Here is a 12,106-nt window from a genome sequence, read left to right on the forward strand (position 1 = left end):
TGTCTCAGGTGGGACTCTTTGGAAGCAGACACAGAAACAGAGTTTTAGGTGCAAGATATTTATTAGAGGCCAACACCTATGAAAGGAAGGGAGAGGAAACAGGATGATCAGAGAGGGAAATCACGGTGCATGGTAGATTCTCAACAAAGATGGTTGAACGAATAAATACTTGAACTAATGGAGTTATATGCCCAGAGTGGGGCAGTTAACTTCCATTTCTTCCTTCCATGAAGGTTTTTTTGGTGTGCGCTTAATAATAAATAATAGCGAATATCATTTGAGTGCACACACACCAGACACTGTTTTCTAAGCACTTTACATGGGTTTGCTCTGAATTGCGAATGATTATCATTGGCCAGGCACAGTGACTCACGCCTGTAATCCCAGCTCTTTGGGAGGCCAAGGCGGGTGGATCACTTGAGTCCAGGAGTTCGAGACCACCCTGGCCAACATGGTGAAAAAATACAAAAAATAGCTGGGCAGGGTGGTACATGCCTGTAATCCCAGCTACTTGAGAGGCTGAGACACAAGAATCGCTTAAACCCAGGGAGTGGAGGTTGCAGTGAGCCAAGGTCGTGCCACTGCACTCCAGCCTGGGCGACAGAGCGAGACTCTGTCACAAAAAAAAAAAAAAAAAGGCCGGGTGCGGTGGCTCATGCCTATAATCCCAGCACTTTGGGAGGCCAAAAAGGGCAGATCACTTGAGGTCAGGAGTTCAAGACCAGCCTGGCCAACATGATGAAACCCCATCTCTACTAAAAATACAAAAAATTAGCTGGGCATGGTGGGGGACGCCTGTAGTCCCAGCTACTCGGGAGCCTGAGGCAGGAGAATGGTGTGAACCCAGGAGGTGGAGCTTGCAGCGAGCCGAGATCGTGCACTGCACTCCAGCCTGGGCGACAGTGCAAGACTCCATCTCAAAAAAAAAAAAAAGTTAGCCAGGCATGGTGGCTCATGCCTATAATCTCAGCTACTCGGGAGGCTGGGGCAGGAGAATCACTTGAACCTGGGAGGCGGAGGTTGTAGTGAGCTGAGATCACGCCATTGCACTTCAGCCTGGGCAACAAGAGCCAGACTCTGTTTAAAAAAAAAAAAAAAAATTATCATCATACCCAGTGAATAGATCAGACAAAGGAGTCACAGATGTGAAGCAACTTTCCCACATGAGTGGTAAGTAGCAGAGCATGGAACGTGGCTGGAAATAAACTGGACAGGTTCCTGATTGTACGAGCTTCCGTTCCAGCTGCAGAGAGAGAACAATGAATAACTCCCAGTAACAATGAATAAAGTCAAAAAGTGTCATGAGAGTAGAATAAAGAAAGTAGCGGGTGGGGTGCATGTGGAGGGAGGCCTGCCTGAGGTGACTTGTGACTTCAAGTCTAGAGAATGAGAAGGGGCCATACGTGAAGATCCAGGAAGCAGAGGGGGCCTGGAAGAGAGAATGCTGAGCAGAGGGAACAGCGTGTGCAAAGTCCCGGAGGCTGGAGAGAGGTCTGCCTGAAGGACGAAAAGGCAGCCTGTGTGTTCGATTTGTTGGGAGGAAGATATAAAGCAGTGTTCATAACTTCTTAGTCCTGGGCCTGGCACCCAGCCCACACCTGACTAAATGCAACAATTGTTACGACTTCATTCTAAGAGGTGGGTGCCTCCATAGCTGCCCCCAGGGGGCTAAGCTTTGGGAAGTCCCCTAGCCTTCGGATGTGACCATGGAACAAGCATCGTCTGCCGTGGGAACCTCTCTCAGGAAAGCTTGGGAAGGTCCCAACCAGTTAGCGAGTCATTCTTTCTCACGTCCTCAAACACAGCCCTGGGGTCACCCCCACCTACCTTCCAGGAAGAGAGCTGGGGATTCAGCACCCCTCCCATTCTCCTAAGAAACCTCTGTCAGATGACAGCTGACTGCTTTTTTTTTTTTTTTTTAAACACAATAGTCACATTGGAGAAGGGAAAAACTAAAAAAAAAAAGAAAGTGCTCAAAAGTCATTTTTATCCAAAATATTTGTATGTATTGACTATATATTTTATGCACACTGCAATGACTGCTGCTCAAGGCAGGATTCTTAAGAAACTGAAGGGCCAGTTGCGGTAGCTCACCACTGTAATCCCAGCACTTTGGGAGGCCCAGGAGGGTGGATCACTTGAGGTCAGGAGTTCAAGACCAGCCTGACCAACATCCAACATGGTGAAACCCCATCTCTACTAAAAATTCAAAAATTAGCCAGGCATGGTGGTGCGCACCTGTAATCCCAGCCACTAGGGAGGCTGAGGTGGGAGGATCGCTTGAGGCTGGGAGGCAGAGGCTGCAGTGAGCTGAGATCATGCCACTGCACTCCAGCCTGGGCAACAGAATGAGACTTTGTCTCAAAAAAAACAAAAAGAAAGAAAGAAAGAAACTGAGGCCATTTATATTTTAATGGATGTTTGTGCAAACTAGGGGTCGAAACCCCTGAATGGTGGAGGGAAGGCATTTAAACTGAACTCCCCACTGTGGGAAGCATCGCAAGACCCAAGCCCCAGGCTATGAGGTTGGGGAAGGGCTATTCTGGTTGACCTGAAAATATGACTGCAATTTTGTCTGATTTTGTTAGGAAGTGGAATCTACCTCTCAGCCCTTGAATCTTGGCTGGTTTTGTGATTTTATGAATTAGTTTGACTGGCAGAACCTGTGTTGTATGAATGAACGCCTGGGAGATAGGAAAGGAGTGTCGGGGAGGGAGATAGGCAGAGAGAGGGAGATGGATAGATAGAATTATAGATAGATGGATGCATAGATAGATGATGATGATGATAGATGATAGATAGATAGATAGATAGATAGATAGATAGATAGATAGATAGACAGACAGACACAGCCAGGCACAGTGGCTCAGACCTGTAATCCTTTGGGAGGCAAAGGTGGGAGAATCCCTTGAGTCCAGGAGTTTGAGACCAGTCTGGGCAACATAGTGAGAACCTGTCCCTACAAAAAAATAAAAAATTAGCTGTGTGTGGTGGTACACATCTGTGGTCTCAGCTACTTGAGAGGCTGAGGTGGGAGGATAACTTGAGCTTGAAAAGTTGAGGCTGCACTAAGCTATGATGGCACCACTGCACTCAGCCTGGGCAAGACAGCGCGAGACCCTGTCTCAAAAAAAAAAATAGATACATACTACATAGATAGATACATAGTTAGAGTCATAGGTGGATGGATGGATGGATGGATGGATGGATGGATGGATGGATGGATGATGTATTAGTCCATTCTCATATTGCTATAAAGAAATACCTGAGACTGGTAATTTATAAAGAAAAGAGGTTTAACTGGCTCACAGTTCTGCAGGCTGTACAGGAAGCAGGGTGCTGGCTTCTGGGGAGGCCTCAGGGAACTTACACTCATGGCAGAAGGTGAAGAAGGAGCAGGCACGTCTTACATGGCAGAAACAGGAGCAAGAGACAGTGAGGGGAGGGGAGAGGTGTCACACACTTTTAAATTACAGGATCTCACGAGAACTCACTGTCACATTATCACAAGAATAGCACAAAGGGGATGGTGCTAAAGCCAGAGATCCTCAAGCTTTTTGTCACCAGGGACCAGTTTTCATGGAAGACAATTGGAAGGTGGTGGTTTTGGGATGATTCAAGAACATTACATTTATTGTGCACTATGATGCACTATTATTATATTATTACTACATTGTAATATATAATGAAATTATTATACAACTAGGCCGGACCCAAGGCGGCTCACACCTGTAATCCCAGCACTGTGGGAGGCTGAGGCGGGCAGATCTCTTGAGGCCAGGAGTGTGAGACTAGCCTGGCCAACATGGTGAAACCCTGTTTCTACTAAAAAAAAAAAAAAAAAAAAAAAATTAGCTGGGCACAGTAGTGTAAGCCTGCAGTCCCAGCTACCCAGGAGTCTGAGGCGGGAGAATCACTTGAACCCTGGAGGCGGAGGTGGCCGTGAGCTGAGATGGTGCCACTGCACTCCAGCCTGGGTGACAGAGTGAGACCCTGTCTCAAAAACAAATGTATAAATAAAATAAAGGCAATTCAGAAAACAAAATGGGGGAGGTATGGAGGGGAGCAGAGAGATAGAAAGAGGCAAAGTCCCTTGAGAGGGTACTGTTTGAGCAGACTAAATTAAGGAGAAAGAGTCAGATGTGTCCCCAGGGTGACATCCACACACCTGTCCAGATGACCCAAACACAGGTTCTCAGCCCCCACCGCCCACCTGGGATTCCTGAGCCCTCTCCTGCTGACACCTGGCAGGGTGCTGAGCCCAGGAGCTCATGGGAAGAGAGGCACCCATGGCCACGACCCCTTGCCTACCCGCTGGACACCCTGCCCTTCCTCTGGGGTTCCCATATGCCCTGGCACAGTGCTACCTGGAGGAAAAGGAAGAGCGTCAGCCGAGGGCAGCCTCTGCCTTGCGGGCCAGCTGCTGGGGTGGGAGACCTCCTTCCCAGCCCTCTCCCTTCCAGGGCAACCAGAGGAGCAGCTGGAAAGTTCCAGGCTCAGGAAATGCAAATAGATGAATGGAGGGAAGCGGACAGGGATGCTACACCCATAGACTGGTGGGAATTGAGGCTGTCAGAAGCGCTGACCCTGGAATCTGTCCCAGATCCTGTCCGCTGGGGAGCCAGGCTGAGAGCTGAGTGGCATTCTCGCTCCCCATCCACCCATATCTACACAAAGTCCAGCTCATTTTGCCTCTCGAATTCCCCCCAGAGTCACTCACTTTTCTCCCTCCTATGCCTGGGCCACTGTCCTGTCTTCCTGAATGACAGCATTGCCACCTTGCCAGCTTCCAGGATTATACCCTCTATCCATTCCTTCCATGCCCAGTTAAAGGGAGCTCTCTGAAACAAAGAGCAGACTTTGCCTCCCCTCCGCTTAAAACCTCCCATGTCTCCCCATTGCCATAGGGATAAAAGCTAAAGCTATGCCATTGGACCCAGACACAATGGCCTCTGTCTCCAGCTTCCCCCATTATAGCCACTTTCCCTCTTGGTTCTCCTTGCTGTGGATGAGTGCAATCACCTGTGGCCCTGTGCTTGTCCCAGGTCCCTCACATCCCTCAGGTATCTGCTGGGCAGTGCTTCCTGAGGAAGCCTCCCTGGACTTCGAAGTCTGGGGCTCAGGGGCTGCTCACCTGGGCTCCGACTATCACACCTGCCATATTGCTTTGTGCTTACTGAATAATGCAGTGTGGGAAGGGAACTGCTGGGGCATGGCCCTGTGTCCCCTGATGAGTCTTCTGCAGGTGCAAGTGGTGGGCAGAGGTTGTCCACTGCACCATTCGTGTGAGTTCAGGTCACTGGCAGAGACAGGCAGGGTTAGCAATATGGGTACCCGGCCCCTTGACCAACATGCCTAACACAGGTTCCCAGAGGCTGTCTCTCTCAACATGCCGTTAACAAAGCAGATGTTCTAAGGAGTTCTGCACGCTGCAGCCTCTGGGGGACAGTGTGTCACAGAGCCTTGCCTCACTGAGCCTCAGCTTCCTCATCTACAGAACGGGACCAACAGGGCCAATGGGGCCTTCCTCCTTGGATGGTTGTGAAGATTGCATGAGATTAAATAAACTACATAGAAAGTGCTCAGAGAGGGGTGACCCCTCTTTTATGATTCATAACCAGCACCAGAAGCCATGCCAGGACACATCTTGCCATTGGAAGTACGTAAAGTAATGGCGCTGTGCTTCTGTGGACATCTCATTATGAGAATGTTCAGTTCTTGGGTTATATTAAGATGCGGTTTTCCTGTTGAAGCCTCTAAAGTCCCTTGTGGTTTCTCTGGGGTCCAACAGCCTGGATGCGAAAAAGAAAGAGCCCAGCCTGCTGCCCCACCCCGTGTTACTATGAGAATTGGGGAACCAGCCCCTGGGGACACAGATGCTACCACAAAGAGTCCCTGAATTGGCTTGCCACATTTAATGGATAAATATATAAGATACTCAGGTTCCTATATTTGATCTGGCAACCCTATTTCCAGAAGTGTGCTAGGTACTCTCACTTGTCTGAATAAGTAACATCTCCTGCAGATATATAGATCTATTTTTCTTTTTCTTTTCTTTTCTTTTTTTGAGACAGGATCTCACTCTATTGTCCAGGCTGGAGTGCAGTGGTGCAATCATAGCTCACTGCAGTCTCCACCTCCCAGGCTTGAAGGATCCTCCCATCTCAGTCTCCTGTGTAGCTAGGTCAACAGGTGGGCACCACCATGCCTGGCTAATTTCTAAATTTTTTGTAGAGATAGGATCTTGCTATGTTGCCCAGGCTGATCTTGAACTCCCGGGCTGAATTGATTCTGAGAGAGAGAGAGAACTGAAAGAGGACCAAAAGAAGAATAAAGAATAGTCCAGCTGGGTGCAGTGGCTCACGCCTGTAATCCCAGCACTTTGAGAGGCCGAGGCTGGAGGATCACTTGAGGTCAGGAGTTTGAGACCAGCCTGGCCAACATGGCGAAACCCCATCTCTACTAAAAACACAAAAATTAGCCGGGCATGGTGGCACGCGCCTGTAATTCCAGCTACTGAGGAAGCTGAGGCAGGAGAATCACTTGAACCAGGGAGGCAGAGGTTGCAGTGAGCCGAGATCGTGCTATTGCACTCCAGCCTGGGTGACAGAGGGAGACCCTGTCTCCCGACCCCCCCAAAAAAAAAGAAGAAAAGAAAAGAAAAAAGAAAATATTAGAAATCATATAGACAAATTAAGCCTGTAGAATTTCATAAATAAATTTTCTGATTTCCAATATAATTTCAACTACAGTAAGATGATAATCAGATACATTCCTTTTGGTGGTTGCTATTGCTGCACTCTCAGCTATGAAGTGAACAGCCCCCTATTATTGAAATTCACACTTTCTGGGCTTCTGAGAACTGTATTTTCATCATTCTTTGGCTCCCGTCTGTGCTTTTCTGAGACGTGCCTGTTCACATCCTTTCTTTCTTTTTTTTTTTCTTTCTTTCTTTTTCTTCTTCTTTTTTTTTTTTTTTTTTTTTTTTTGAGACAGAGTCTCCCTCTGTTGCCCAGGCTGGAGTGCAATGGCACAATCTCAGCTCACTGACGCAACGTCTGTCTCCCAGTTTCAAGCAATTCTCCTGCCTCAGCCTCCCGAGTAGCTGGGTCTATAGGTGCCCACCACTTGCCCAGCTAATTTTTGTATTTTTAGTAGAGATGGGGTTTCACCACGTTGGCCAGTCTGGTCTCGAACTCCTGACCTCAACTGATCCACCTGCCTCAGCCTCCCAAAGTGCTGGGATTACAGGCATGAGCCACCGAGCCTGGCCCCACATTCTTAATTTTCTATTTCTGATGTGTCTTTTTCTTATCAATGTGTGAAACCTCTTTGTATATAAAGGTACTAACCCTTCTCAGACAACCAATTCATCTTTCTTTATTGCTTTTGCGTATATTTCCCTGATAATTTATAAAATTATTCTGTTAGTTATATTGAATATGTTTTTATTATAAGATTTTTAATGATGTTTATATAGGTTTTTTTGTTTTGTTTTGTTTTGTTTTGTTTTTGAGACAGGGTCTTGCTCTGTCACCCAGGCTGGAGTGTGGTGGTGAGATCTCAGCTTACTGCAACCTCTGCTTCCAGGGTTCAAGTGATTCTCCTGCCTCGGCCTTCTGAGTAGCTGCGATTATAGATGCCCCCCACCACAGCCGGTTAATTTTTGTATTTTTAGTAGAGACAAGGTTTCTGCATGTTGGCCAGGCTGGTCTCTAACTCCTGACCTCAAGTGATCCACCTGCCTCAGCCTCCCCAAGTGCTGGGATTACAGGCATCAGCCACCGTGCCCGGCCATGTTTATATAGATTTCTATGCATTAAGTATTTCTGTGTTTTCATTCATAGCTTCTGGGTTTTCTGTCTTAGTTAAAACACACACACACACTTCAAAAAAAGCATGTCTTAAATCCTCAATTGTAAAAATAGCTTTGTAAATTCCTTCTATTATCTGTATTGGTTTATTGTTCACATTTCATATTTAACCCATCTGAAATTATGTTGTTTTCTACAGCACAGGAATATTTCGCTCTGCCACGTCTCTGTCAAAAGTGGGAGAAAAGGCCAGGTGTGGTGACTCACATTTGTAATCCCGGCACTTTGGGAGGCCGAGGAGAAAGGATCACTTGAGGCCAGGAGTTTGAGACCAGCCTGGGCAACACAGTGAGACTACTCCGTTACAAGAAAAAATAAGCATGAGAGAAAGAAGGGTAAACCCGTATCTCACATCCCATGGCCCTCACTAACTCAGGCTGCTGCCTGGCCCCTGTAAGCCTTCTGGCTTTCCACAAGGGTCGGTTTTTTTTCTGTTTTGCTTTCTGTGGTCTTTCTGGCCAGAGGAGAAGCCACGGGGAAGTGCTGTCCCCACGTGGCCATCTCCATGATAGCAGCTATGGCTGGAAGAAAAAGGCTTTTTTTTTTTTTTTTTGAGATGGAGTCTCGCTCTGTCACTAGGCTGGATTGCAGTGGTACAATCTTGGCTCACTGCTATCTCTGGCTCCCGAGTTCAAGCGATTCTCCTGCCTCAGCCTCCCGAGTAGCTGAGACTACAGGCGTGTGCTACCATGCCCGGCTAATTTTTGGATTTTTAGTAGAGCTGAGGTTTCACCATATTGACCAGGCTGGTCTTGACTCCTGACCTCATGATCCGCCCGCCTCAGCCTCCCAGAGTGCTAGGATTACAGGCATGAGCCACCACACCTGGCCAAGGCATCTTTTAAAGCTGAAAGCAAAATAGGTTCACAGGCCCCTGCTTAAAACCCTCCAGGGGTGGCTGATGCCTGTAATTCCAGCATTTTGGGAGGCCGAGGTGGGAGGATCACTTGAGCCCAGGAGTCTGAGATCAGCCTGGGCAATATAGCGAGACCGTCTCTACAAAAAATAAAATAAGGCCAAGCAGGGTGGCTCATGCCTGTAATCTCAGCACTTTGAGAAGCCGAGGTGGGTGGATCACCTGAGGTCAAGGGTTCAAAACCAGCCTGACCAACATAGTGAAACTCCATCTCTAGTAAAAATACAAAAAAAAAAAAAAAAAAAAAAAAGCCAGGTATTGTGGCACATGCCTGTAATCCCAGCTACTTGGGAGGCTGAGGCAGGAGAATCTCTTGAACCCAGGAGCCGGAGGTTGCAGTGAGCCAAGACTCACTGCAACCGCAATAGGGCGAGACTCTGTCTCAAAAAGACAAAAATAAAATAAAATAGCAAGGCGCGGTGTTGTATGCCTGTGGTCACAGCTACTGCAGAGGATGAGGAGGGAGGCTGGCTTGAGCTTGGGAAGTTGAGGCTGCAGTGAGCTATGATCACACAACTGTACTCCAGCCTGGGTGACAGAGTGAGACCCTGTTTCTCAGAAAACAACAAGAACAAAAACTTTATTTACAAAAATAAGCATTGGGTTAAACTTGGCCTAAGTGTTATACGTTGCTGACCTATGTTCTATTGCATGTATTCTGCTGGACTGATGGCTCACACCTGCAATCTCAGCACTTTGGGAGGCCGAGGCAGGTGGATCACTTGAGGCCAGGAGTTTGAGATCAGCCTGGCCAACATGGTGAAACTCTGTTTCTACTAAATATACAAAAATTATCCAGGTGTGGCGGCACACGCCTATAATCCCCAGCTACTCGGGCAGCTAAGCCAAGAGAATTGCTTGAACCTGGGATGCGGAGGTTGCAGTGCAGCGAGCCGAGATCACACCACTGCACTCCAGCCTGGGAGACAGAGTGAGACTCCGTCTCAGAAACAAACAAACAACACCACAAAAAAAGGAAGGAAGGAAGGAAGGAAGGAAGGAAGGAAGGAAGGAAGGAAGGAAGGAAAAAAAAAAAAAATCTCTCCAGTGGTACATACCCAAATGTTGAAAGCAGGGACTCAAAACAAATGTTTATATACCACCCGTTTGTTTTTTTTTTTTTTTTTTTTTTTTTGAGACGGAGTCTCGCTCTGTTGCCCAGTCTGGAGTGCAGTGGTGCGATCTCGGCTCACTGCAAACTCCACCTCCCGGGTTCAAGCAATTCTCCTGCCTCAGCCTCCCAAGTAGCTGGGATTACAGGCGAGCGCCACCAGGCCCAGCTAATTTTTGTACTTTTAGTAGAGATGAGATTTCACCATGTTGGCCAGAATGGTCTCGATCTCTTGACCTCATGATCCGCCCGCCTTGGCCTCCCAAAATGCTGGGATTACAGGCGTGAGCCACCGTGCCCAGCCTATACACCCATGTTCTTAGCAGCGTGATTCACAATTACCAAAAAATAGAAAGAACCCAATTATCCACCAAGGGAATATGACTCAGATGCATAAAGGAAGGAAATTCCGACACCTGCTGACATGGATGGACCTTAAAGACATGACGCTGGGTGACAGAAACCAGGCACAGAAGGACAAATCCTGTGTGATTCCACTTATTGGAGGTCCCTAGCATCACTAGATTGACAGAGACAGAAAGTAGAATGATGGGTGCCAGGGGCTGGGGAGGGAGATGGGGAGCGAGGGTTTCATGGGGACAGAGTTTCAGTTTGGGGAGATGAGAAAGTGCTGGAGATGATTGCACAACAATGTGAATGCATTTAATGCCACTGAACTGTGCACTTGAAAATGGTTAAAATGGGCCAGGGGCAGTGGCTCACGCCTGTAATCCCAGCACTTTGGGAGGCCGAGGTGGGTGGATCACCTGATGTCAGAAGTTTGAGACCAGCCTGGCCAACATGGTGAAACCCCATCTCTACTAAAAATACAAAATTAGCTGGGCATGGTGGCAGGTGCCTGTAATTCCAGCCACTTGAGAGGCTGAGGCAGGAGAATCGCTTGAACCCAGGAGGTGGAGGTTGCAGTGAGCAGAGATCGCGCCATTGCACCCCAGCCTGAGCAACAAGAGCTCTGTCTCAAAAAGAAAAAAAAAAAAGGTTAAAATGGGCTGGGGGCAGTGGCTAATGCCTGTAATCCCAACACTTTGGGAGGCTGAGGTGGGAGGATTGCTTGAGTCTGGAAGTTTAAGACCAGCCTGGGCAACATAATGAGACCCCTTTTGTACAAAAAAAATTAAAAATTACCCAGGCATGGTGGCGCACAGCTGTAGTCCCAGCTACTCGGGAGGCTGAGGCAGGAGGATTGTTTGAGCCTGGGACATTGAGGCTGCAGTGAGTTGTGATAGCACCACTGCACTCCAGTCCGGGTGACAAAGACCCTGTCTCAAAAACAAACAAAAAAAACACAAAGGGTTAAAATATAGAATTAAATCATGTCTTTTGCAGCAATAGGAATGGAACTGTAGGCTGTTATCATCTTAAGTGAAACAGTTCAGAAATAGAAAGCCAAATACCACATGTTCTCACTTATAAGTGGGAATTAAATAATGTGTATGCGGGGTCATAGTGTGGAATTTTGGACAGTGGAGACTCAGAACGGGTAAAGGAGGAAGGGCGGGAGGGGGTAAGGGATGAGAAATGACTTAATGGTTACAATGTACATTACTTGGGTGATGGTTACACTAAAGCCCAGGCTTCCTGCTGCCCAATCTGTCCATGTAACAAAGTTGCCTTTATGCTCCTTAAGTGTATACACATTTTTTAAATCATTTTTTTAAATTAAAAAAATGATTAAGGCCAGGCACGGTGGCTCACGCCTGTAATCCCAGCACTTTGAGAGGCTGAAGTGGACAGATCTCTTGAGGTCAGGAGTTCGAGACCAGCCTGGCCAATAGGATGAAACCCCGTCTCTACTAAAAATACAAAACATTAGCCAGGTGTCGTGGCAGGTGCCTGTAATCCCAGCTACTCAGGAGGCTGAGGCAGGAGAATTGCTTGAACCTGGGAGGCGGGGGTTGCAGTGAGCCGAGATCGTGCCACTGCACTCCAGCCTGGGCAGCAGAGCAAGACTCCGTCTCAAAAAAAAAAAAAAAAGTAAAAGGGTAAATGTTATGTGTCTTTTCCCACCAACGCAAGCAGTAAAGGGTAGAGCAGGTGGCGGCCCTCCCCACGGGCTGGACGGGGTGGTGGAGGGGAAGGAAGGGAGCCAAGTGTGCACAGCCGAGGGGTGGCCTCTGCATTCGGCCTTAAGGCCAATATTAGGTGTCCAGGGGACAGTGGGGACAGAGGCCAGGGTTCAGAGAG

Source organism: Symphalangus syndactylus, chromosome 13 (assembly GCF_028878055.3).
Source record: "Symphalangus syndactylus isolate Jambi chromosome 13, NHGRI_mSymSyn1-v2.1_pri, whole genome shotgun sequence".
Classification (NCBI taxonomy): domain Eukaryota; kingdom Metazoa; phylum Chordata; class Mammalia; order Primates; family Hylobatidae; genus Symphalangus; species Symphalangus syndactylus.